Consider the following 25,617-nt stretch of genomic DNA (forward strand, 5'->3'; position numbering starts at 1 on the left):
ACCATTTCTTTAGCTGCTCTTTCTCTCTCTCTTTCTATACATATGATTCTAACAGGCATACTGAAACAACCACCAAACAGGAAAAAACAAAAAAAGCAGAGCAAATCTTCTTCAACAGCACGCATTTGGATTCTGTTCAGTATTTTTTAGTTTTGTTTGGATAGTCAATGAAGCAAGGACTAAGTCTCAAACCTCATTCACTTTGAAATCCTGAGTTCCCCCTTTTTCTACAGAGGAAAAGGACTGAGATCAGCAATATAACCCCGCTTATCGGCGCTAGGTAGCGCTTTTCATTCTCCCTAATTCTAAGCCTGATTCCCAAGATGGAAAAACAGGAAAACCTAGAATTAGGGTAATAATTCTGTAGTCACTTAGAGCAACCTCCCTGCAGAAGGGGAATGGTTTCTTCCTATGTAATTGTCCCTGGCCTTTGGTCCCCATCTTACAAAGCATGTAAACAGTAATGGGAGCCCTTTTAGTGGAGTTTCCACACATCTTTGTCAGGAGCCACAGTGAAACTGTAAGGTATTTATGGGTTTACAGTTATAAAAGAAAACTGAATTTATATTTTCAATACATTTTGTTAAATATCTGGGACATATTATATTTTGTTAAACATCTGGGACATATTTGTACACAGGCTTCAGGTTTCTTTTTACCATGCCCTAGATTATTTGAGTAAAACAGAAATACATTCTGTAATCAGTTTATACTGATTCTTTCACTTGCTCATTTGAAAACACAAACTAACAATGGATGGTGAAGTTGAGATGCAATAAATGTATAAGGTCTCTCTCGCTATATATACATACACATAATACATATATAATGCATATTGTAAAATATATATTATATATAAACAAATTATAGTCTTGAAATGTAAGCAAGTGAACACTATATTTAATATTTATTTCTAAAAATGAATCATGTTACTTCAAAAAAATTAAAATAGTTGAACTTTTCATTTTTAAGTTCACTTCAATTTAAATTAGGTTTACTGAATTGAAAATAAATGAGGCATTCACTTAAAAAACAAAGTTTAAATGCATCATTATCTCATACTTTAAAAATAAATTAAACCCCTGTAATCATAAGCTTTATGATTGAAGGTTAGTATGAAATAAGCTTTAGGAAATATTCTCATTTAAAATCAAAATTTGAGAAAAGTAATTTCAGAAAACTGGATCTATATTTGCAACTTTTGAATTCAAATTTTGAATTGCTTTTGCCGTGATTGTCACAGCCAGGTCAAAATTGTACTTTTTCTACTATTTTTCAGAGACAAAAGAAAGTTGAGAGCATTTTGAATTCACTTTAGAACTTTGGACTACAACAAACATTTGATTTCTTGTTCTGTTTTTAAAAAATTTTATGCCTTTTTGATTATTTGAGAATTAGTGGTATTCATAACTCTGGTTTTTCTATGTCCCTATTAAATTTTCCATTCTTTATTTTGCTGGCCTCATTTCTCAGCTTCTGAAATGCTTTGTGACAGATTGCTGTAGTCCATCAATATTCAGTCTTCTTTTTTTCCATGATAACACTTGTAATTGACCACACTGTTGCCTAAACACTTCATTTCTGAGTCTCCCATGCATCTGGATATGGATATTTGATTAAGTTATTATCACTAGAAAGCAACAGAAGTGCTTTGAGCCATCATTAGGTCCTTTCTTTAAAAGGAATGAGCATGCGCTTCTTAATTCCTTTCTTCTCCTTCTCTGGCAGGTTATATTAAAAGGCATAGCTTACTTGGACCCCAACAAGGAAATCGCATGTTCAAGCATGACAGTGCCCCTTTACTATGCCTGGGCCATTTATTGCTAGGCTTTAACATAGGAAAGAATTAAACTTCTATTTAGTTTAAACAACTAGTATATCACCTCTGTTTAAAGCAGCTTAACCAATATCCTAATGTATGTACCAAATATTTGACCATAACTTTACTTCAGCACTTGGGTAGAACCTCATAGGCATACCTTCTCGGAATTCTTCAGATCTGAGGTCTATAGAAAGGATATTCTTTGTCTGTAAGCGCTATCTTTTTAAATTATTGCTTTTGGTCTGAATATGGAAAAATTGATCAGTTAATTGGCCACCACAATTTTCACTGCCATTTAGGATAACTTCTTAGGGTTTTATAAGTGCTTTTTCTTCCCTTGATAAACATTGATAGTTCCTCTTGCAGATACATGTGTTAATGTGACTTAGTCCCTGATTTATAACAAAATGACCCAGTAGGTAACTCCTGCCACAACCTCCTTCAGATTCTTCCCTGGTAATTAGAAATTTTGAACAGAGTATCTAAAAGAGAAAGGTGTTGAAGCTTGTTTGTGCATTATTTCCTTCCGGGAGTTTCCTTTGTCATCTCGCACTAATTACTTGGTTTGGGTGACTTACAACTAAATTAAGATGAACATATTAAGACCAAAGTCAATGTTTTGTGATGCGTAGGAAATCTTAGCTCTCTTTGCATGATGTGTGTTTCCTTTAACAGTGGTGATGCTCCTCTAATGTGCTCTCAGATACCATCTCCTGAGAGGGAAGGGCTCTCTAGACAAGTATTCATGTGCCTTTACATTCTGCTATATTTCTTCTCAGAAAGATGACAGTGCTGTTCTTGTCCTTTCTTTGTTCCCATCTCACTTCTCTTATAGGAGTCTTCTATTTTATATATCTTACATGATGTTAAAAAGTAGACCTTGAAATTTCATTGAAAAATAGTTTGAAATAAGAGATATTTTCGACTTGCAGAATAAGTTTCATGACATCAGATTTAACATATTTTAAATCTTAGGTGATAAATTAGCATGTGTAAAATGAACATGTGAAGAAATAGAAATAAACTCAAATATAATCCTCTTATGTTGAAAATTTTTTAAAAAAGAAAATGAAATACCAGTTGTACAAGTGGGACTATTTTTAATATTATTCTTATAATAAAAGGATGTAAAAATATATTGTGGGTTCATATTTAATCTTTTTTCAATTATGGGACCTGCTATGTTTGAGCATTATTATAAGATTAGAATAAATTAAAAGGGGTGTGATGCGAAAAGATTCCAAAGCCATATGCAGTAATGAGCAATATTAGTCAAAAATACTTTGTGCTATCTCAGATAAGAACACGGCTTCCTATTTCATATTGTCTAATGTTTCACAGATAAAATGTATTACTTTTTTGGTTAGCTCCTACTTTAATTTTAGTTTAAATGCTTACCAATCTTTTACCTTTTTGTAGTATGGAAATTTAAAACTATAAAGTAGCAGTAAATTTGTATATTTTATTACAAATTAATGGCAGTATGGAGGATCAGAGTAAACATTATATTGGAATTAGCCACTGTATTTCTGGATTCTTATTTTGTATGAATTATTGAAAACATAAAAGTGTTAGACTAGTGTTGTTGTAATCTATACTTATTTCATCTAATCCTCAAACCCTATATGTTAAATGATATCATAGCTGTTTAAAAGCAGAGGATGCTAATTTTTTTTTTTTTTGATATGGAGTTTTTGCTCTGTCGCCCAGGCTGGAGTGTAATGGTCCAAGAGATTCTCCTGCCTCAGCCCCCTGAGTAGCTGGGATTACAGATATGCGCTACCACATCCAGCTAGTTTTGTATTTTTAGTAGAGACGGGGTTTCACCATGTTGGTCAGGCTGGTCTTGAACTCCTGACTTCAGATGATCCACCAGCCTCGGCCCCCCAAAGTACTGGGATTACAGGTGTCAGCCACCATACCTGGTCCAGAGGATGCTCATTTATTGGAAGAGAGAGCTAGAGTTTAGATGTTCAAGTAACTTAACTAGAACTACATAATTAAGAAATGGCTAGGTCAGGATTTGAACAGAAGTTTTTCTTGCTCCAATGATTCCAGGTTAGTATGAAATGATACACCACAGGATTTTAACCCAAGTGTTATGTTTCTTTGTCTTCCACATCAAGTTCAGAAGAACAATTGCTGTCTATTTTTCACCTCTTTCTTTTTTTTTAAACCTAGGGCATAGTGAAATACCTAGTACTTTACTCAATAAATGTTTTAATTGAATGTATGCATGAAAACTTGAATGCACAGATGACTGATAAATATGTTGTGTGTTTAATAAGAATGAATCATTCATTTCAGATTTTAAAATTGTTTGTAAAATCATTGTTAGATATCTGGTCATATTTCAATAGTGATAGCAGCTAAACCCACTTATCTTGTTTAAGGCATTTCTACTTTTGAGATTAGCCAAGCCCACTTTATAATCAACATCTGTCATCTAGATTCGAGACCTAACAAGATTGCAAAACTTTTAACTCTGTTTATGCAAGTTCTATTGAGTGCAAAATATGAATGGGGGTTATGATTGTTAAATCTCTGTAAATTACATGGAATGCAAAACATGTTATAAACTCAGACAGGAATCAATTTTAGACAATTTTGTGGAGATGGTACAGACAAAGTGAGTGTTCTTATAAAATAAAACTTATCCAGTTACTATAATAAGAGAAGGTGAAGAAACGTTGTGAAGAATATTTCATACTCAGGGAAACTCATACTCCCTTGCAAAATGTTCAGATGATTTAGATAAGCAGTCCAAATTTATGAAATTGCATGCATTTTCAATGATTAAAAGTATTTCTTAGAAAAATGGGCTTTCTCAGATTGTGCTTACAAGATGCCAAGCTTCTCAACTTCTGGGATAATAAAAAATATATTTATAAATTGCACTAGGTAAATATTACAGGCCTTATTTTTTAGCTATGTGAGTGCTATAAAAATGTCACTAAAGGGTTCCTTACCAGAATATTTTAATAAATACTTAGCAGATGATTCCACAGCACTAGCCTTAGAGATTTGTACAAGAGATGATTATAGCTGTGGTCTGGACACTATCTCTCATGCTGCTGCTATCAACATTGGTGTTTTGATTTTGGCTAAACTCATAGCACACTGCTCTAAGATCAGAAGGTTCACTGTATGATTCCTGCCTGCTTAGTGTCAATTACATTGGGTATAAATTGTTTTTACTCTTGTGCCAGACGTGAAATGGGCATCATAACTACTCATCTCTTTTTCCCCAGTTACTAGTTCTCAGTGCAGGGTTGTGACCACACCTAGTTGTTTTTTTTTTCCTGTCATTAAAGTGAAAACACAAAGAGTTTTACGCCGATCCACTGTTCTTACTTTTCGATTTGTGTCTGCATCAATCAGGGAAACAGTTCAAACTTTATCCATATAAAGATTATACTCTTGCTCTGTTATAAACTCTTTGCAGGTTTAAAATATTTTCTGCTGAATATATAGCAAATCTTTTGGAGAATAATATGCAGTTGAATAGTCTTTTAACAGAAGATGTATACTATCTCTTTAATATGGGATGAGTCGTGTGTATGTGTGTGTGTGTGTGTGTGTGTGTGTGTGTGTATCTAAAACCTTCCCCAGAAATATGTGGGCATTATAAATGAGTTAGTTGTAGGATGGCTCTCATTTATTTCCTCTTTGCTGCTCTCATACCCACTCTATGGGAATTGGCCCTTTGTCAACAGTCATCAGAGAAATATGACAATTTTTATGTTATAATCCCTTATTTCCAAAGGGAGTATGAATAAGAACTCAGTCTCTTTTGAGCTGTCAGCACACTTCTATGATTTCTAGTACTACCCCTCAGGTTCTTACTCACTACTTAACTCAGATTCAGAAATGTGATCAGAAGTGTGTCTTTTTTTAATCTGGATGAATATCTTTAAGTTTTTATTTGATGTTTACCATGAGCTCAATGGCACAGGGACAGACATTTTCCAATCATTCCATGAACAATAGAATATTTTGGAGAATTAATTTGTCTGCCTAGGTCTTCACTATGTTTCAAGCACATACAGCAGCGCCTGGATTAATAGGTATTGAATATTAAATTAATGAATAAATGGAATTAGAGCCAAGAGAAGGAATTACGTGATTCAAATATTTATTAGTATCTTGTGATAACCCAGAGTTATGCTCCATTAAAGAACCATATGGCAGGTAGAGTCTAAAAGCCATGAAATCTGCCCCACTGTGAAATTCTGAGAACTAATTACAAATCTTTCCTCTGATTATGTCCTCACCCCCTGCTCCTTCCTTATTTACCAATTTCCCCTTCTGTTGATAAAATCTTTGTTTAAGGTTACTATTGCTTTCTACTAGACTAGTCTCACACTCACATGTTGTTGAAGCAGCACCTCTTTCTGTGTCTTTCTGTCATGTATTTCAGCTGACTCTTTTTCATCTATTTTTAAATAATCTATTGAATCTATATGTTATTGATCTATAGTTAGAGAGGCAGCATGTGATAGAAGTAAAGAGCACAGCTGGGGCAAGATGGCAGAATAGAAGCTGATACCATTCATCCCCCTGGCTGGAACACCAAATTTTAACATCTATCTGCACACAGAAAAGAACTGTCGCAAGAACCAAAAATCAGGAACAATCTCGGCCACAGGGCGTAGAGCAACAGGCAGGCTCTTGGGATCCCCAAGTCCAGGTCTAGGCCCTTGAACAGCATTTATGGAAGCTGCCCTGGGCCAGAGGGGAGCCCACTGCACTGAAGGGTTAGTACAAGGCCTGGCAGGATTCACCAAAAGCAGATGGAAGAGCCTTGGGCTTTTAAACAAACATCAGAGGTCATTTTGAAATGGGAAAGGTTTCCTTGTCTCCCTCGCAGGGCATGTGATGAGGGTGTGGCTCGCTTTTTCAGCGCCCTGTTGCTGAAACCTCCAGAGGAGCATGCAGACGGGCAGGCTGTGGGGCTTTGACCCCACTGGAGTGTCTAGGGGTGAATATTTACAACCTCTGAAGCCCCAGTGGGGGTGTGTTACAGGCTGATCTCTTAGTTTGCCCTCTGTAGGCAGCTGTATTAACCAGCTCAATCAGACCCTCTACCTTGTCACAAGGACAGAGGGCTTTCTGTATCCCAGGTTCTTGCCTTGTTGTACCGGAAGAATTGGGTCACATGTGGGCTTGGAGAAAGAGTGCAAAGGTTTATTAAGTGGAAGCTGCTCTCCGCTAATGGGGGAACCTGAAGGGAGATGGTTTCCCCCACGGAGTGGGCCCCTCTGTGGCCCTGGTTCTTCACTGACTGCCCTGGCCAAACTCCGCCTTGTACCGCTGGTTGATGGGCTTCCGGCAGGCAGAGGTCTGTAAGTGTGCCCCCCACCAGCGTGCTCCCTCTACGTCCTCTCTCCCTTCAGCCACTTGTGTCTCCTTCCACTCCTCTCCATGTCTGCGCGCCTACGTGTTTCCCACTAGGGTCTCGGGGTTTTATATGTCCGTGGAGGTGAAGCCCTAGCAAGGGACTATGACTTTCTCTACCCAGCACTTCCTTGACCCCCTCCTGTATCATTCCCCACTCTGAAGAGGTATATCTAACTCCCATTAGAATAGGAACGATGACTGGTCTTAGCTGCTTCCTGCTGACAAGGGTCATTGTTTTGGAGAAAACGGCAGTCAGACTCCTCTCAGAGGTCTATCTAAATGTTCTTAGCAAAGGGGTGCCATCGTCTGAAGCTCTGGTAGCCTGGCCACTTGGAGTTTGATGGCTTCTAGGCCGTGAGAGAAAAAAACAAGTTTTATAAGGTTAAGTATGCATGAGTTAAACGTGTATTACACACACACACACACACACACAAAGACCGGGCGCTGTAGCTCACGCCTGTAATCCCAGCACTCTGGGAGGCTGAGGCAGGTGGATCATGAGGTCAGGAGATCAAGACCATCCTGGCTAACACAGTGAAACCCTGTCTCTACTAAAAATACAAAAAATTAGCCGGGCGTGGTGGCGGGCGCCTGTAGTCCCAGCTACTGGGGAGGCTGGGGCAGGAGAATGGCGTGAACCCGGGAGGCGGAGCTTGCAGTGAGCCAAGATCTCAACACTGCACCCCAGCCTGGGCGACAGAGTGAGACTCCCTCTCAAAACAAAACAACAACAAAAAAAGAATTTAGTGCCAAAGATTACAGAGATAAGAAGTGAAATATACTAATGACAACATTGTACCCCAAGCTGTTTCACCCTGGTGAAAGAAATTAAACCTTGTATGGGAGCGGATAAACTGTACAAGAGCGATAACTGTTCTTGCCATATCTTTAGCAGTTAACAGGTGCACACTGGGAATACCTGTATTTCCTCTCTCTTTCCCAGTCCTCCCTGTCTCTATTATAAAAGACTGAGGGAGCCACTTTCAGGAGGTCCTCTAATGTACTTTCTAGTCCCAGGGCCCATTTCTGCAACTTCCTCCTGATATCAAGAGAAGGCTGAGTAATAAATTGATCCTTTGGAGTTAGTTGTCCCTCATCTGAATCAGGAGAAAGAGAGTTGTGCTTTACCAAGTCCTCTCAGCCTTTCAAGGAAGGCAGTGGGATTTTCATCAAATCCCTTGTCCAGCACAGACAACTTAGTACAATTGAGAGGCTTGGCTTGGTCTTAGTCCTATGTAAGCCCTCCATTATGCACAACTAAAAATATCTCCTTTTCTAGTCTTCCACCTCATCACTGGGATCCCATTTAGGGCCATCCATTGGTGTTGCTTCTCTTCTGGTTGGATGATATTTGCCCCCATCCCTGATGCTATATGTGATACAAACCTCATCCCCAAATCTCTGTGCTGCTTGTAGAGCAGCCTGTTTCTCAGTGTCTGTCAGGGTCTGATTCAAAAGTAACATAATGTCTCTCAAGGAGAGTTCAAATATTTGGGAGAAATTCTGGAAAGCCTATGTGTGTGTGTGTGTGTATGTATATATACATATGTATATAGCTGTCAGAGTCATCTGAGAACTTGCCAAGATCCCCCTTAATTTGTTTTAAGTCCTGTAGGCAGAAGGGAACCTGGACCTTACTGGGCCCAAATTCACTGGGCATCTGTTGGAGGGGGAAGAGTGAGACTGGGGCTTATTTGGAGTAAAGATTTCTAGGAGGGGGCAAGTAAGAGGCGGAAACTGGACAGGGAGGTCAGGGTTGACCCGGAGAAGCAGGACTGGAGGGAGCTGGCTCCTCTGCTGAGGGTGTCTCTGGGACTCGTATCTTTAATTCCCTGGCCTTGCCCCTTGCAGCCTTCCCTGAGATGGCAAACAGGAGAGCTGTTTCAATCATACATTGTCGGCAAAGGTCTGGATTGCCTTGCAAGGTATAGAAAGCCTGCACGTTTGGGGCCTCAGACCATCTGTCCTCACATTTACAGAAAAGTTCCAACTGCCGGACCGGATAATATCAAAATGAATGGTTCCTTCCTGGGGCCAACTCAGTCCCTCATGCAAATCACAATTTGGCCAAACCTTTGTGCAGAGGGCTATGAGGCATATTTTCTCCAGATTCGGAGGGTCAAAGTAGTCCCAGTGGTTCAGGATACACTCCAAAGAAGTATAAGCTGGGAGTGGTAAAAAGAGCTGGTTGCCTATTCTGAAAGAGAGGGAATAGAGGTGTCCCTCATCCCTTCCTTCTTTCAATGAAAACTCAGGGTGTGATGGAGAGAGAAAACAGACATCCTTCTTTCACTCTCTACCCCTTATCCCTGAGCCCTGGTGACCTTGGCAGGTGCTGGCCATGGGTACCCGTGCGGTATATACCCACGCAGCAAGGAATACCTGAGAATAGTAATTAGCCGCCCTCAGCTGCACCTCCATTTCTCCCTATTGTTGGCAAACTTTGAGTTCTCTTGGCCGGTTTATGCCTTGCAGCATGGCCTCTTTCCATGAGGTGGGAGGTTTAGTCAGCAGGAATTGGTCTTGCTTATTTACATTGGGCCTGTTGCCTGACTTTGGATCCCTCAAACTTGGTTTTTCCTTTTAGGGCCTCTGTTTGAAGCTTGGAATCAAGTTTGGTACTGAAAAAGCATTTTTGAGGCTGTTTGTGTCTGCTTAAGAGTGTTTCAAATGTGCCCTGTGGAATTTGCAGTTATCAGCCAGCAGGGGTCGCTCCTCAGTTAACTTCCCTATGAGAAACAGCGTGGGCAGGGGGAGCCCTCTGACTTAGAAAAGGAAAAAACAGAAAAACAGTTTAAGGGGAAAAGGGGGAAGATTCTGGAGGAAGAATCCTTGCTTAGTGCAACTGGGCCTTTCTAATCCTTATATCTTTACCCCAGTTCACACCAGATTGAATTCCTTAGCCTGGGAATGAAAGGGGTCACTGATGCACAGGCAGGAAGTGCCCATCCTTTGGCCCTGTGGGGTCCTGGCCACAACTGCAACTTTCTGCTGCCCGCACTCATGGCTGTTGGGCTTGGCCTTTGCCTGCTGCAGGCACACCCAGGTGCCCGGGCTGGGAGGGACACCTCTAGGAACAATTGGTCTGATTTGCACCTTTGGCAGCTGAGCCTAATGCTCGTTTGACTTAGTAACATTGCCGCAGCCTGTAGCAAAACTCTTAACATTATTAAGGAAGAGATAAGAGCCATTTTGAACTGTGTGTGAGAGAGAAAAGAGGCAAAGTCTGGGGCGTTTTACTGGCAGGTTAAGACAGAACTTTTGAAGGGAAACAGAGCCTCTTACCCACAGGAAAGAGAGACAGGTGGCAGGGTTTCAGAAGGGAGACATACCTGACAGTTTTACATTTGTTCACATTCACCTTCCAGGATCCCTGATGAGCCCCCAGTTGAAATGGGGTAAGTCCCCTTGTCACCCTCGCGGGACATGCTATGGGGGTGTGGCTTGCATCTTCAGTTCCCTGATGCTCAAACCTCGAGGGGAGCATAAAGACGGGCTGGCTGTGGGGCTCCAACTCCACAACAGTGTCTATGGGTGAATGTTTACAGCTCCTGAAGCCCCAGTGGACATGTGTTACAGGGTGTTCTCTTAGTTTGCCATCTATAGGCAGCTTGTGTTAACCAATTAGACCCTCTACCTTGTCACAAGGACCAAGGGCTTTCTGTATCTCAGGTTCTTGCCTTGTTGTACCAGAAGAATCAGATCACATGTGGGCTTGGATAATGAGTGCAAAGTTTTATTGAGTGGAACTACCTCTCAGCAGATGGGGAGTCAGAAGGGATATGGTTTTCCGCCGGAGTTGCACGGCTCGGTGGCCCCAGCTCTCCTCTGAGTGCCATGGCCAAACTCTGCCTCGTCCCGCGGGTTGATGAACTGCTGGTGTGCCAATGTCTGTTGGTGTACTTTTCTACTAGTGTGCTTCCTTGATGTCCTCTTGCTGTTCAGTCGCTTGTGTCTTCTTCCGCTGATGTGGTCATCTCAACATCTGGCCAACTGTATGTCTGCTCGCTAGGGTCTTGGGTTTTTGTAGGCCCAGGATGGCATTGTGGTGGCCAGGGTGGTCTTGGAAAATGCAACATTTGGGTGCAAAGTCAGGCGTGCTTGTCCTCACCTAGATCTGTAGGAGTGGAGCCCTAGCAAGAGACCACACTTTTCTCTACCCAGTACTTCCCTGCCCCACTCCCGTATCAGTTTGACAGAATACCCCACGGACCATTGGTGGTAGTGGCTACAGGGAACGGTTTCTCTGCCTGTGGAAAGAGGAGAGAAGATTGGTAGGGACTTTGTATTGTGGCTCAAGTGTCATCTTAGCCTTAGTAGAATAGAACAACAGGTAAATTGCTACTTATTTTTAAAATTTATTTTATATTTTTATTTCAAGCCCTGGATCCCAGACAGCATCTCTGGATATGTCCAGGGCCTGAGGGAACTCATTACCATGAGAGAAAGGGCCTTGGCCGAGGCTTAGTGCTCTGCAAGCTACAGGTCTGACCCAGTGCAGTCCCATTGGTGGCAGCCCCAAGGGGTGCTTGCATCACCACACCCCTCCCACTTTGAGGCAGGTTAGCATAGAGAGAGACACTCTACATTTGGGAGAAAGAAAGGGAAAATAACAAAACTCTCTGCCTGGTAATATAGAGAATTCTTCTGGATCTTATCCAAGACCACCAATGAGTCTGCAAAAATCACTGCATTATTAAGGTTGGGGCCCAAGTCCCTTTGAATACCTGGAAAGCCTTCCCAAGAAGGACAGGCACAAACAAGCCCAGATTGTGAAGACTACAATAAACACTTATGTCTTTGATACTCAGATACTGACAAACATCTATAAGCATCAACATCCTCCAAGAAAACCTAGCCTCACCAAATGAACTGTATACAACACCAGGGACTAATCCTGGAGAAACAAGTAATTCAAAATAGTTATGTTGTGTTAAAGAAATTTAAGATAATAGAGAAAGAATTCAGATAAATTTATCTACTAGATAAATTTAACAAAGAGAATGAAACAACTAAAAAGAAATTACAGAATTGAGAGATGCAATTGACATGCTGCAGAATGCTTAAGGGGCTTTTAATAGTAGAATGTATCAAGCAGAAGAAAGAACTATTGAGCTTGAAGACAGCTTACTTGAAAACTCACAAGCAGAGGAGTCAAAAGAAGCAAGAATTTAAAACAATGAAGGATACCTAGAAGATCTAGAAAATAAACTCAAAGGGGAAATTCTGAGAGTTATTGGCCTTCCAGAGGAAGCAGAGAAAGAGATGGGGGTAAAAATTTTATTCAAATGGATAAAATCAGAGAACTTCCCAAATGTAGACAAAGATATCCACATTCAAGTTCAAGGAGGTTATAGAGCACCAAGCAGTTATTAACCCAAAGAAGACTACCTCAAGGCATATAATAACTAAATTCCCAAAGGTCAAGGATAAAGAAAGAATCCTAAAAGAAGCAAGAGAAAAAAATCAAATAACATATAATGGAACTCCAATATGTCTGGCATCAGATTTTTCAGTGGGAACTTTACAGACCAGAAGAGAGTGGCATGACATGTGCAAAGGGCTGGAAAAAAATTACTCTTGAATACCATATCTGCTGAAAACATCTTTTAAGTATGAAGGATAAATAAAGACTTATAAAGAAATGAAGAAACAAAGGAGAAATCTTTCAGCTTTCATCAGTACCAGATCTGTCCAATAAGAAATGCTAAAAGGAGTTCTTCAATTTGAATGAGAAGGATGTTAATGAGCAAAAAGCAATCATCTGAAGGTGCAAAACTCACTGATAATAGTAAGTACACAGAAAAACACAGAATAATGCAGTACTGTAATTGTGATGTTACGCAATCACTTTTAATTTGTTGTCTGTTTAAAATAAGATGGTATTGGCAAGCCTCATGATAACTTCAATTCAAGAAAGATACAATGCATACACAAAAAATAAAATGTGAGAAATTAAAGCATATCACCAATGAAAATCACCATCACTAAAAGAAAGACAGAAAATAAGGAAAAAAGGAAGAAAAGACTGAAAAGCAACCAGAAAACAAATAAGAAAGTGACAAGAGTAAGTCCCTACTTTTCTATAAAAACATTGAATGTAAATAGACTAAACTTTCCAATCAAAAGACATAGTGTCTGAACGGATGAAAAATAAAATCCAGTGATCTGTTGTGTACAAGAAACACACATCTGGCCATGGTGGCTCATGCTTGTAATTCCCGCACTTTTGAAGGCCAAGGTGGGTGGATCACGAGATCAGGAGATCGAGACCATCCTGGCTAACACAATGAAACCCTGTCTCTAATAAAAATACAAAAAAAATTAGCCAGGCGTGGTGGCAGGCGCCTGTAGTCTCAACTACTCAGGAGGCTGAGGCAGGAGAATGGTTTGAACCCAGGGGGCAGAGCTTGCAGTGAGCCAGGAGTGCGTCACTGCACTCCAGCCTGGGCGACAGAGCAAGACTCTGTCTCAAAAAAAAAAAAAAGAAAAAAGAAAAAAGAAAAAAGAAACACACATCACATGTAATATATGTATAGACTGAAAATAAAGAAATGAAAAAAGATATTCCATGCCAATGAATAAAAGCAAGAGTTGCTACACTTATATTAGACAAAATCAATGTCAAGGCAAAAACTCTAGTAGAAGAAAAATAAGGTCATTACCTAATGATAAAGGGGTCAATTCAGCAAGAGGATTATATTAGTCTGTTCTCACACTGCTAATAAAGACATACCCAAGACTGGGAGATTTATAAAGGAAAGGGGTTTAATTGACTCATAGTTCAGCATTGCTGGTGAGGACTTAGGAAACTTACAATCATGGTGGAAGGGGAAGCAAACACGATCTTCTTCACATGGTGGCAGGAAGGAGAAGTGCCAAGCAAACGGCAGAAGCCCCTTATGAAAACCATCAGATCTTGTGATAGGTCACTATCATGAGACACAGCATGGAAGGACTGCCTCCATGATCTAATTACCTCTCATGAGGTCCCTCCCCCAACATGTGGAGATTACAATTTGGATTACAATTTAAGGTGAGATTTGAGTGAGGACACAGCCAGACCATATAAAGGACATAACAATTGTAAATATATATACATTCAACGCTGGAGCAATTAGATATATAAGCAAATATTATTAGAGCTAGAGAGAGGAGGACCCCAATAAGATAATAGCTGGAGATTTCAACACCCCACTTTCAGCATTGGACAGACCTCCCAAACAGAAAATAAACAAAGAAAACATTGGACTTAATGTACACTATAGAACAAATGGACCAATTGGATATTTACAGAACATTTCATCCAATGACTGCAGAATACACATTTTCTTCCTCAGTGCATGAATCATTCTTAAGGATAGACCATATGTTAGGTCACAGAACAAGTCCTAAAATATTGAAAAAATGTGAAATAGTATCAAGCATCTTCTCTGAATACACCAAAATAAAACTAGAAATTAATAAAAGAGGGATTTTCAGAACTATACAAACATATAGAAATTAAACAATATGCTCCTAAATGACCAGTGAGCCAATGAAGAAATTAAGAAGGATACTAAAAAAATGTCTTGAAACAAATGATAATGGAAACACAACATACCAAAACCTATGGGATACAGCAAAAGCAGTACTCAGAGGGAAATTTCCTTACAGATATAACTGTCTACTTCAAAAAAAGAAGAAAAACTTCAAATAAACAACCTAACAATGCATCTTAAAGAATTAGAAAAGCAAGAGCAAACTGTACCAAAAATTAGTAGAAGCAAATAAATAAAGATCAGAGAAGAAATAAACAAAATTGAAATGAAAACAAAATACAAAAGATCAATGAAACAAAAAGTTTATTTTTTGAAATGATAAACAAAATTGACAAACCTTTAGCCAGACTAACAGAGAAAAAAAGAGAGAAGACCAGAATAAATAAAATCAGAGATTAAAATACAGACAAATAATACCACAGAAGTTAAAAGGATAATGAGTGACTACTATGAACAAACATATGCTAACAAATTGGAAAATCTAAAAGAAATGGATAAATTCCTAGACACAAACAACCTATCCAGTTTGAATCATGATGAAATCCAAAATCTGAACACACCAATAACAAGTAATGCAATTGAAACTGTAATAAAAAGTTTTCCAGTAATGAAAAGCCCTGAACCCAATGGCTTCACTGCTGAATTCTACTAAACATTTAAGAAAAACAATACCAATCCTACTCACATTTCCAAAAAATAGAGATGAGGGAATACTTGCAAACTCATTCCATTAAGACCAGACGAAGACATACCAAAAAAAAAAAAAAAAAAAGGAAAACTCCAGGCCCATGTCTCTGATGAATACTGATGCAAAGATCCTCAATAAAACAGTAGCCAAATGAATTTAACAATACATTAAAAAGATTACTTATTATATCCAAATGGGATTTAGCCCAGTGATGCAAGTATGGTAAGCATATGCAAATCAAACAATGTGATACATCTTGTCAACATAACAAAGGAAAAAAACCATATGATCATTTCAAGTGATTCAGAGAAAGCATATGGTGAAGTTCAATATCTCTTCATGATAGAACCTCTAAAAAAACTGGGTATAGAAGGAATATATTTAGACATAATAAAAGCCATATATGACAGAGTCACAGATAATATAACACTGAATGGGGAAAAACTGAAGGCCTTTCCTCTAAGATCTGGAATATGACAAGGATCCCCCCCTTTCACTGCTGTTACTCAACATAGTACTAGTAGTCTTAGCTAGAGCAATCAGACAAGAGAAGAAAGTAAAGGACATCCAAAATGGAGAAGAAGAAGTCAAATTATCCTTGTCTGTAGATGATATGATCTTTTATTTGGAAAAACCTAAAGACTACACCAAAAATCTATTAGAACTAATAAACAAATTCAGTAAAGTTGTAGGATACAAAATCAATATACAAAAATCAGTAACATTTCTCTATGCCAAGAACACCCAATCTAAAAATGAAATCAAGAAAGTAATCACATTTACAATAGCCACAGATAAAATTAATTTCCTAGGAATTAACCAAAGAAGTAAAAGACCTCTGCAATGAAAACTATGAAAGACTGATGAAAGAAATTGAAGAGGACACTAAAAAAAAAAAAAAAAAGAGAAAAGAAATTTCCTGTTGATTGATTAAAATGCCCATAGTATCAAAAGCAATCTACAGATTCAATGCAATCCTTATCAAAATATCAATTACATATTTTGCAGAAACAAAGGAAAGAAAACTAAAGGAATCACATTACTTGACTTTAAATTAGACTATAGAGCTATAGTAACCAAAACAGTATGGTACTGGTATTAAAATGGACACATAGACCATTGGAGCAGAATACAGAACCCAGAAACAAATCTGAACACCTACAGTGAACTCATTCTCATCAAAGATGCCAAGAAAATACATTGAGGAAAGGACAGTCCTTCAATAAATGGTGCTGAGAAAACTGGATTTCCATATACAGAAGAATGAAACTTTATTGCTCACTTTATCATATATAAAAATCGAATCAAAATTAATTAAAGACTTAATTTAAAGAACTCAAACTATAAAATTACTACAAAAATATGAAATTCTCTAGGGCACTGGTCTGAGCAAAAAATTTCTTGAATAATACCCCACAGGCACAGGTAACCAGAGCAAAAACAGACAAATGGGATCAAATTAAGTTATAAAGCTTCTGCTCAGGAAAAGAAACAGTCAACAAAGTGAAGAGACAACACATAGGATGGGAGAAAATATTTGCAAACTACTTCTCTGACAAGAGATTAATAACCAGAATATGTAAGACGTTCAAACAACTCTATAGGAAAAAAAAGTAATAATCCAATTTAAAATGGGAAAAAATTTAAATAGACATTTCTCAAAAGAAGATATACAAATTGCAAACAGGCATATAAAAAAGTGCTTAACATTATTGATCACCAAAGAAATGCAAATCAAAACTACAGTGAGATGTTATCTTATCCCATTTAAAATGGCTTTTATTCAAAAGTCAGGCAATAACAAATGCTGGCGAGGAAGTGGAGAAAAGAGAACACTCCTACACTGTTGATGGGAATGTAAATTAGTACAAGTACTATGGAGAATAGTTGAAGGTTCTTCAGCACATTGAAAATAGAGCTATCATATGATCCAGCAATCACATGACTGTGTACATACTCCAAAGAAAGGAAATCGGTATATCTAGGAGATACCTGCATTCCCATCTTTGTTGTAGCACTACAATATCCAAGATTTGGAAGCAACCTAAGTGTCCATCAACAGATAAATGGATAAAGACAATATGGTACACATACGCTATGGAATATTATTCAGTCCTAAAAAAATATATAAGATTCTGTCATCTGCAACAACATAAATAGAACTACAGATCCTTATATTAAATGAAATAAGCCAGGCACAGAAAGACAAACAAATATTACATGTTCTTCTTTATTTGTGAGATCTAAAAATCAAAACAATTGAACTCATGGAGATAGAGAATAGAAGAACGGTTACCAGAGGCTGAGAAGGGTAGTGTGGAGTATGGGGGAAGGTGGGAATGGTTAATGGGTGCAAAAACATAGTTAGAAAGAATGAATAAGACCTAGTATTTGATAGCATCATAGGGTGACTACAGTCAATAATAATTTAATCGTACATTAAAAACAACTTAAAGAGTATAATTGTATTGCTTGTAACACAAAGGATAAATGCTTGCAGGAATTGATACTCAATTTTCCATGTTGGGATTATTACACATTCCATTCCTGTATCAAAATATCTCCTGTACCCAATAAACATATACACCTAGTATGTAGCCACAAAATTTAAACAGGAAAAAAAGAAAAGAAAATAAAGATCAGATATCTTGGAGCCTAATTTCTTCTGGTTCAATTCCCAGGTCTGCCATTTACTAGCTGTTTGAAATTTGACAGTATCTCTGGGCCTCAGTTTTCTCATGGATAAACGGGGTGACAATAATACCTAAATTATGTAATAATTAAATGAGTTAGTATGCACAAACTCCTTTGGATATGGCATAAAACTATAAATGAATGATGTTAGCTACCTCTGTTTTTATGTATTCGTTGTTTTTTAAATTTAATTTTAGAGGTTTGGGCAGATTGTCAAAAACCCTATATATAGAGCCTTAATATTTTTTTGAAATGCGAATACCAGTCCTAATAATATTACATTTATGTAAAACTTTGTGTAAACCTCTGAACCTTCTGTTGTTTGCTCTTTGCTCCTAAAAAAAACCATATAAGTTAGATACTATTATTTACATTAGACTAAGGAAACTGATAGTTCCACAATGTATATGAAATTTAAGCTTAGATCTGCTTATTAAAAATGCACTTAAGTATATTCATATATGCTTAATGTAATTTATTGTTATGATAAAGAGTATGTTTAATCATATGTTAGGGATATTATAAGGGTCATTGCTGAATTTCAAAAAGGTTTCCCAAAATTATGTTTCAATATTCACAACCCAATTTATATAGAAGTTCATTCATACTATAGATCAAGTTATGCAGGATTTTCAAAATATAAATTTACAGAATACATTTTATATTACAAGTTGTACTGATATATATTTCTTTATCATCCATTAATGTGAACTCCATGGTATTAATAATCAATGTATCATCTATTCAAAATTGTTTTAAAAATCAGCATATCTATGTTTCTATATCAATATCTATATGTATCTCTAGCTATCTAATCTATCTCTCTATACTTTGATTTTGTAATTATTATAGTTGAGTATTGGTATGGCCTATAGGTAAATATTTTGATACATTAACTTCCTCTTGTTCATCAGTTATTGCAATTTTGCTTTAGTAATGTGCTTACACAATACATACAAGCAACAGTATACATCTAGAGAAGTTTTTTTCACCTGAAGTGTGTGCTAAAAATAGCATGCAAATAAATCTCAAAATAAAGGTCAGGTTCACAAAGAACATTACCATATTGAAGCCATTGAGAACTACTGCAATAAAGAAATAATCTCTCCCTTCATTTTCCACCATTTTTCATCTAAATACTGTTTCAGAGTTTCACAAGCAATAGCCTATGGAATCCACAGAGAATTTTGGTTCAGATGTTTGATACCAGGGATATATTGTTATCATAAATTTACTTTAATATTATTGATTTGTTAAGTACCGGATCTGGTTAGAATCATAATTTTGAGTTTTAATAATATAATTTTAAGGTTGATTTTTACTCTTCACTATGTGAAAATATAATAAAGTGTGAGGTATTTGGATCAAGTTTAAAAAATTATAGAAGGATCACATTTTTCAGAATATAAAATGTCAAATCATTAAAATACAAAAGAAAGTTGTGAAAATGTGACAACATAAATTATTAATATTTTGTCTACTCAAAAAACAGTCACTGAGCTTACAATTTATAAATAGGACATAAAAACATTTTAAGGTAAAATCAATGATTTCTTGAAGCTCAGTTTATGAATGATATTATGTATTAAAGAGATCTCACAACTATCAATTTTGGTAGACCTGCTGTTTCACAGGTACTGATTTTATTTTATTTCAGAGATACTTTATAAATTCACCAAATATTGTTTATAGCAGTGCTTTGAGGATACTAATCCTTCCTTGTTGAAGACCTTATAGTAACTTCAACTCAGGCAGTATCTTAGAAAGAGAATGCATATTTTTCTTAAAAGCAACCACCTTTTGTGGTCATTTGACCCATAACTGGGGTGAAATCTTAGAATGCTTCAGGATTACAAGTATAAATATTCACCCAGCAGGATAAAGCTTAAACTCTAAAATAATTGCAAATATTATCGTATTTAGTTCCATAATGTTAAATATCACCTTAAAAGCATATTATCTCAAAATGTTTGTTTTCACCAGGATCTCTCTCTTCAGATCCAACTATGCGCTCATCATCTTTACTTGTACTTTACCAAGTGCATCAAATTTCTCAAACAGAACATGTCCAGAACCAAACTACTTATTTTCTCCACCAAACCTGTTCCTCCTGTAATCTTTCTCATCTCAGTATATGGAAACTCACTTCTTCTAGTTGGCTCCTGGATATACATCCTTGGCTCCTTTATATACATCCTTGGCTGCTTTTCTTTCATACCTAACCATTAATCCTTTATACCCTGTCTACATTCTGTTCAAAATAAATCCACAATCACACCATTCAGCGCTAACACTCCTACAATTCTACTACCTGTCACTGGCATTTATTGTTTGAATTGTATTCAAAAATTACCATGTGGTTTAAAAAATCTTGATGTTGTACAAATAAAAGACCAAATGTGTCTAAAAGCTATTTTGAATACTATCTTTGATGGGGTTATGCATATATATAACAGTGGCTATTAGTAGGATGTGAAAAATATGATCAGTGTGTTTTATAAATCATGTAATCCTATACTGAGCGGGACTCTCAGAATCAGAATATTAGGGTTTGAGGCAACTGTATTCAGACTTCAGTGAAGTGCTAAATGAAGAGATATATTTAGCTTCACACACACATACACACGAAACAAAAACAAAAACAAGAAAACAGTATTTTGTAACATCACTAAGAGAGTACTCTCTGAGGACTGCAATCACCAATGGCTGCAAGCCCAGAACTCCACAGTTGAATATAGAGTTGGACCAGCTTAAGTCTCTGCCCCAAACAGATAAATGGAAGTAAAAGCATGGAGACAGAGAAGTGGCCAAAGTTATAATTTGGGGTAGGGTACAACCTTCTACACCTATCCAAATGATTGCACTTTCTCTTACAATTTTCAACATAGGTTAAAATGAGTGTTAAGAGAGATTGTGAAAATGCTGAAATTTGCTACTAGGATATTTAGAACCTATATATTATATGAGCTTTGGGTTTGGTTAGGGCATACTGGGACAGAATTGATATCTAATTCTACCAAATTTTGAAGTAAATATATCAGTCAGCTTTATCTAAAATAATGTGGTGTCACAGAGTGCCCCAAATTTATGTGGCACACAAAAATCCACCAAATTTCTTGCCTGAAGAAGACAAACTTTGAAATGCTGATTTATACACAAAAAGTTCCCCATGGCTTCAGGCTGATTCTGAGGCTTAAAATTGCACTGTGCTCAGTTTTATCTATTTTCTTATCCTACTTCCTACATTCCCTTGCTGCTCCCTCCCAGAAGCACTTCCTTCATAGATCACTTAAACCTAAATGCTTGACTCTTCGTCTGCTTCTGGGAGAATCAGATCCAAGAAGCATCACCTTGATTCTTTTAGAGGTGATGGCCATACCACCTTTGATTTGATCTATGCCTCTGATTGCATTTATTGGACATGCCTTTGACTTGTTTGGCCCCCAGTACTTGTATTAAATTGAATCTTTTATTGAAGTTGGAGAGCACTTTTATTTTCCAACCAAGTTCTAGATTTTTCTGAGCTTTCTATATTATCTTCCAATTTTTGTTTACAAAACAAATTTTGTTTTCCTCTGAGTTTGTCCTTTTTTAAAAAATATTAAAAATTATTCTTTATCAAATGCAGCTAGTAGGAGCCAGCTGATGCGTTCAACAAGATCATTAGGCATATTTCCTATTTCCCGGTTTATTATAGGCAACACTTTTAACAAATGTTTGACCATTACATAAGACATGTCTCTGTTTTTTTCAATATCCTTTAATAAGGTTTAATCTAAATTTTTGATCTCCTATAACAGTTGCTTTGTCCCCTACTAACCTTAGATTCAATGTTACATATTTTAAATTTTTGCTGTGACAATACCCCACCTCTGGATACTAATGTTGTCACTGACGTCTGCATTCCTCATAGTGCCTTGTAAAAAAACACTACAAAGCTCGGTAGCATCCAATAAGAGTCTTTTATTTCTCACTTACATCTCTGTGGTTTGGTTAGGATATAAATGTGTAAGTTAAGCTCAGCTTGGTTGGCTCTAGGCCGTGGGTTTCCGTCTTAATTATTCTTTGGTGACCAATGGACTTTCTGGGGCATGATCCTGTCATGATGGTGGCACACACACTGAACACAAGCTCAAATACACAAGCACATTTCAGTCCTCTGCCAAATCACGTCTACTGTCATGCCATTGGCCAAGCAAGTCATATGACAATACCAAATGTGCTACCTCTTGTAGGAAGAAATGCAAAATAATATGACACAGGGCGTGGAGAAAAAAAGCAGTAAAAAAATGGGAAAAATAATTTTGTCTAACATCGGAGACAACATTGCTAACATATCTTCAAGTAGAAATGATAGAAACTGGATGATCATTCAGTCCCTTGGACTCCAGAACTGTCTCAACAGGAGAATTACTAAATTGATCCTGTTCCAGAAAGACATCTTGCCTATGCCTATCCCAGCTCTGGATGGCCGTGGAAGACAGTGAACAAGGGCTGTTCTTCCAGACAGCAAGGATTCCTCAGAAAACTGAAAATCGAGCTATCATGTGATTTAGCAATCTCACTGCTGGGTATATACCCGAAAGAAAGGAAATGAGTATATCAGAGAGATATCTGCACTCTCATGTTTGTTGCAGCACTGTTTTCAATAGCTAAGATTTGGAAGCAACCTCAGTATCCATCAACAGATGAACGGATAAAGAAAATGTGCTACACATACACAATGGAGTACTATTCAGCAATAAAACTGAGTAAGACTCTGTTATTTGCAACAACATGGATGGAACTGGAGATCATTATGTTAAGTGAAATAAGCCAGGCCCAGAAAGACAAACATCTGTTCTCACTTATTTGTGAGATCTAAAAATCAAAAGAACTGAAATCATGGACAGAGAGAGTAAAAGTTATGGTTACCAGAGCCTGGGAAGGATAGTAGGTGGGGAGGCCTAGAGTGGTGGTGGGGATGGTAATGGGTAAAAAAACATATTGGCAGTTAGAAATAAGGAATAAGATCTACTATTTGATAGCACAATAGGGTGACTATAGTCAATAATAACTTAATTGTACATTTTAAAATAACTTAAAGATAAATTGGATTGTTTGTAACTCAAAGGATCAATGCTTGAGGGGATGGATACCCCATTCTGCATGACATGCTTATTTCACATTGCACGTCTGTCTCAAAGCATCCCATGTACCCCATAAATATATACTCCTACTATGTACCCACAAAAGTTTTTGGCGAAAGTTCACAAAATGTCAGCTGGTTACAGATATACATTGTTAAATATAATTTATTATTAGAAAAGATTAATAATTGAAAATAACTTTTTTCCAATTGTCTAATCCCTGTGAGGCAACTAGTACATAATTTTTGTGATATAATTTGATGTGTTACTAGTTATTCAGTCATTGAAGCAACATACTATTTTTCCTTAATATTTAGTAGATTGAGTTCATGTCTTGCAGAGTTAACCTTTTAAATGTATTGCAGGTATTATACATTCTTCATCATACACTTCTGCTTCCGACATTTTAACTGATGATAAATTTGTCTAGTTCACAAATCATTAAGATGGAATTTGAATGTAGTACAGGTGAGCATCTCTAAATCAGAAAATCTGAAATTCAGAGTCCTCAAGTCTGAAACTTTTTGAACATTGATATGACATCGCAAGTGGAAAAATTCATACCTGCCCTCTTGTGACTGTCACAGTCAAAATGCAGTCAAAAATTTGTTTCATGAACAAAATTACTTAAGATATTGTATAAAATTACCTTCGGGCGATGGATTATATCTAAAATATATATGATAAATAAATGGGTTTTGTTTTTGGACTTGGATTTCATCCCCAAGATATCGCATTATGGACTGTATATGCAAATATTTCAGAATCTGAAAAAAATCCAAAATCTAGAATCTGATCTCTATTTTATATAAGAAATACTCAACCTGTACTTATAATTAGCATAATTGCCAAAGGCAAATGAGAAAATTAAATATAGAGTTTATTTATTTTAGTAGTTTATGTATTTTCTTAGTTTTTTTTTAATTAAAAATATTTTTCGTTATAAGACTTACATGAAGGGAAACAAAATAATTTAAATGTATCAACTGTAATCACAGATCTTTTCAAGTTAATTAATTTTATGTTATAAGAAGCTGTCGCTATATTTTGGTGTAAATCATCTTACCTTTGCTATGATCGAAAATATAATTTTTTAATCCTGACACAGCCTATGCCTGTATATTATTGCAGGGACCAATCAGTGCTTTGTTACTTAATCATAGTGCTAAATAATGTGATGTTAGATTGCTTTCTTTTCTTTTTATTTTTCTTTTTTTTTTTTTTAAGGACACATGGGGTTTTACTAAGGGCTTACATACAGAGGAAAGAGTCCAGTAGTGGCAGGCTGGACAGGAGAACCGCAATTGTTTGCAAAAGGCATGTAGTTCACATAGTATTTTCACTTAGTACCCTCCCCCTAACAATCTCCACCTGGCAACCTTCATTTACGCCAAAACGAAGAGCCTCAGTTTCCTGTACGCGTTCCACAGGAAGGGCCAGGGGCTCAGACGTTCCTCCTAAATAAGGAATAAATCTGGGTTGGCCCCTCCTGGATTCCGTAGCTCGGAACTGCATTCAGCCGCGTCTGCCATACAGGGTCATTCTCACGGTAGACTCGGGGTATTCCTCGCCGTCAGGTGCGTCCACTGTACAGTTCCATATGCCAACGATGTGCGTACCAAACTAATTGCTCCAAGACAATCTTTCATAGAGCCACGGAGATTTCTGCCCTGACCAGAGCTGCGGGAATTACAGATAGAAGGGGCCAAGGCCACCACTCGAGTCCCCTTCTTGAAAGGTACTGTTGGGGCTTCAGACCTGGGGACACCCTTCCCCTCCTTCATTTCTTCATCTCTGCTTTTCTCCCTCTTTTTTAAAATTTTTTATTATTTATTTATTTATTTATTTATTTATTTATTTATTTATTTATTTTTGACGGAGCCTCACTCTCGCCCAGGCTGGAGTGCAGTGGCGCAATCTCGGCTCACTGCAAGCTCCGCCTCCCGGGTTCCCGCCATTCTCCTGCCTCAGCCTGCTGAGTAGCTAAGACTACAGGCTTTCTTAATAGCCATGTTGTTGTATCTAAATAGGATCCTGGTGAAAATTTCTGCTTCTGCTTTAAAAACAAGCTTTGTTGGACTTCCGACATGACTATTAATTAATAAGAAGAATAATAACTATAATTTAGAGTCCTAGATTCAAAATCACAGGCCAAAAATGCCAGGCATGGAAAAAAAGTGCCTTAGTGTTTTTAGGGAAACTACCTAATTTTAGTCAATTCTGGGTAAACTTGGTCATTTCAGATTTATATTGTGTTTCCTTTAGTGCCTACACCCAGACAGGTTTTTAAGGTCTGTTGGTCTAAGATAGCTTTATGGCATTATGCTGGTAAGAAGTTTAATT

General features: G+C 37.2%; 1 pseudogene; it reads right to left on the bottom strand.

Annotated features, from left to right (window-relative positions):
• The window catches only part of LOC100426862 (protein RCC2 pseudogene), a 66,878-nt pseudogene extending 42,089 nt beyond the window's left edge, over nucleotides 1-24,789 (bottom strand).
• Between the last annotated feature and the right edge of the window lie 828 nt (nucleotides 24,790-25,617).

The sequence above is a fragment of the Macaca mulatta genome, chromosome 2 (assembly GCF_049350105.2).
Source record: "Macaca mulatta isolate MMU2019108-1 chromosome 2, T2T-MMU8v2.0, whole genome shotgun sequence".
In the NCBI taxonomy this organism is placed as follows: domain Eukaryota; kingdom Metazoa; phylum Chordata; class Mammalia; order Primates; family Cercopithecidae; genus Macaca; species Macaca mulatta.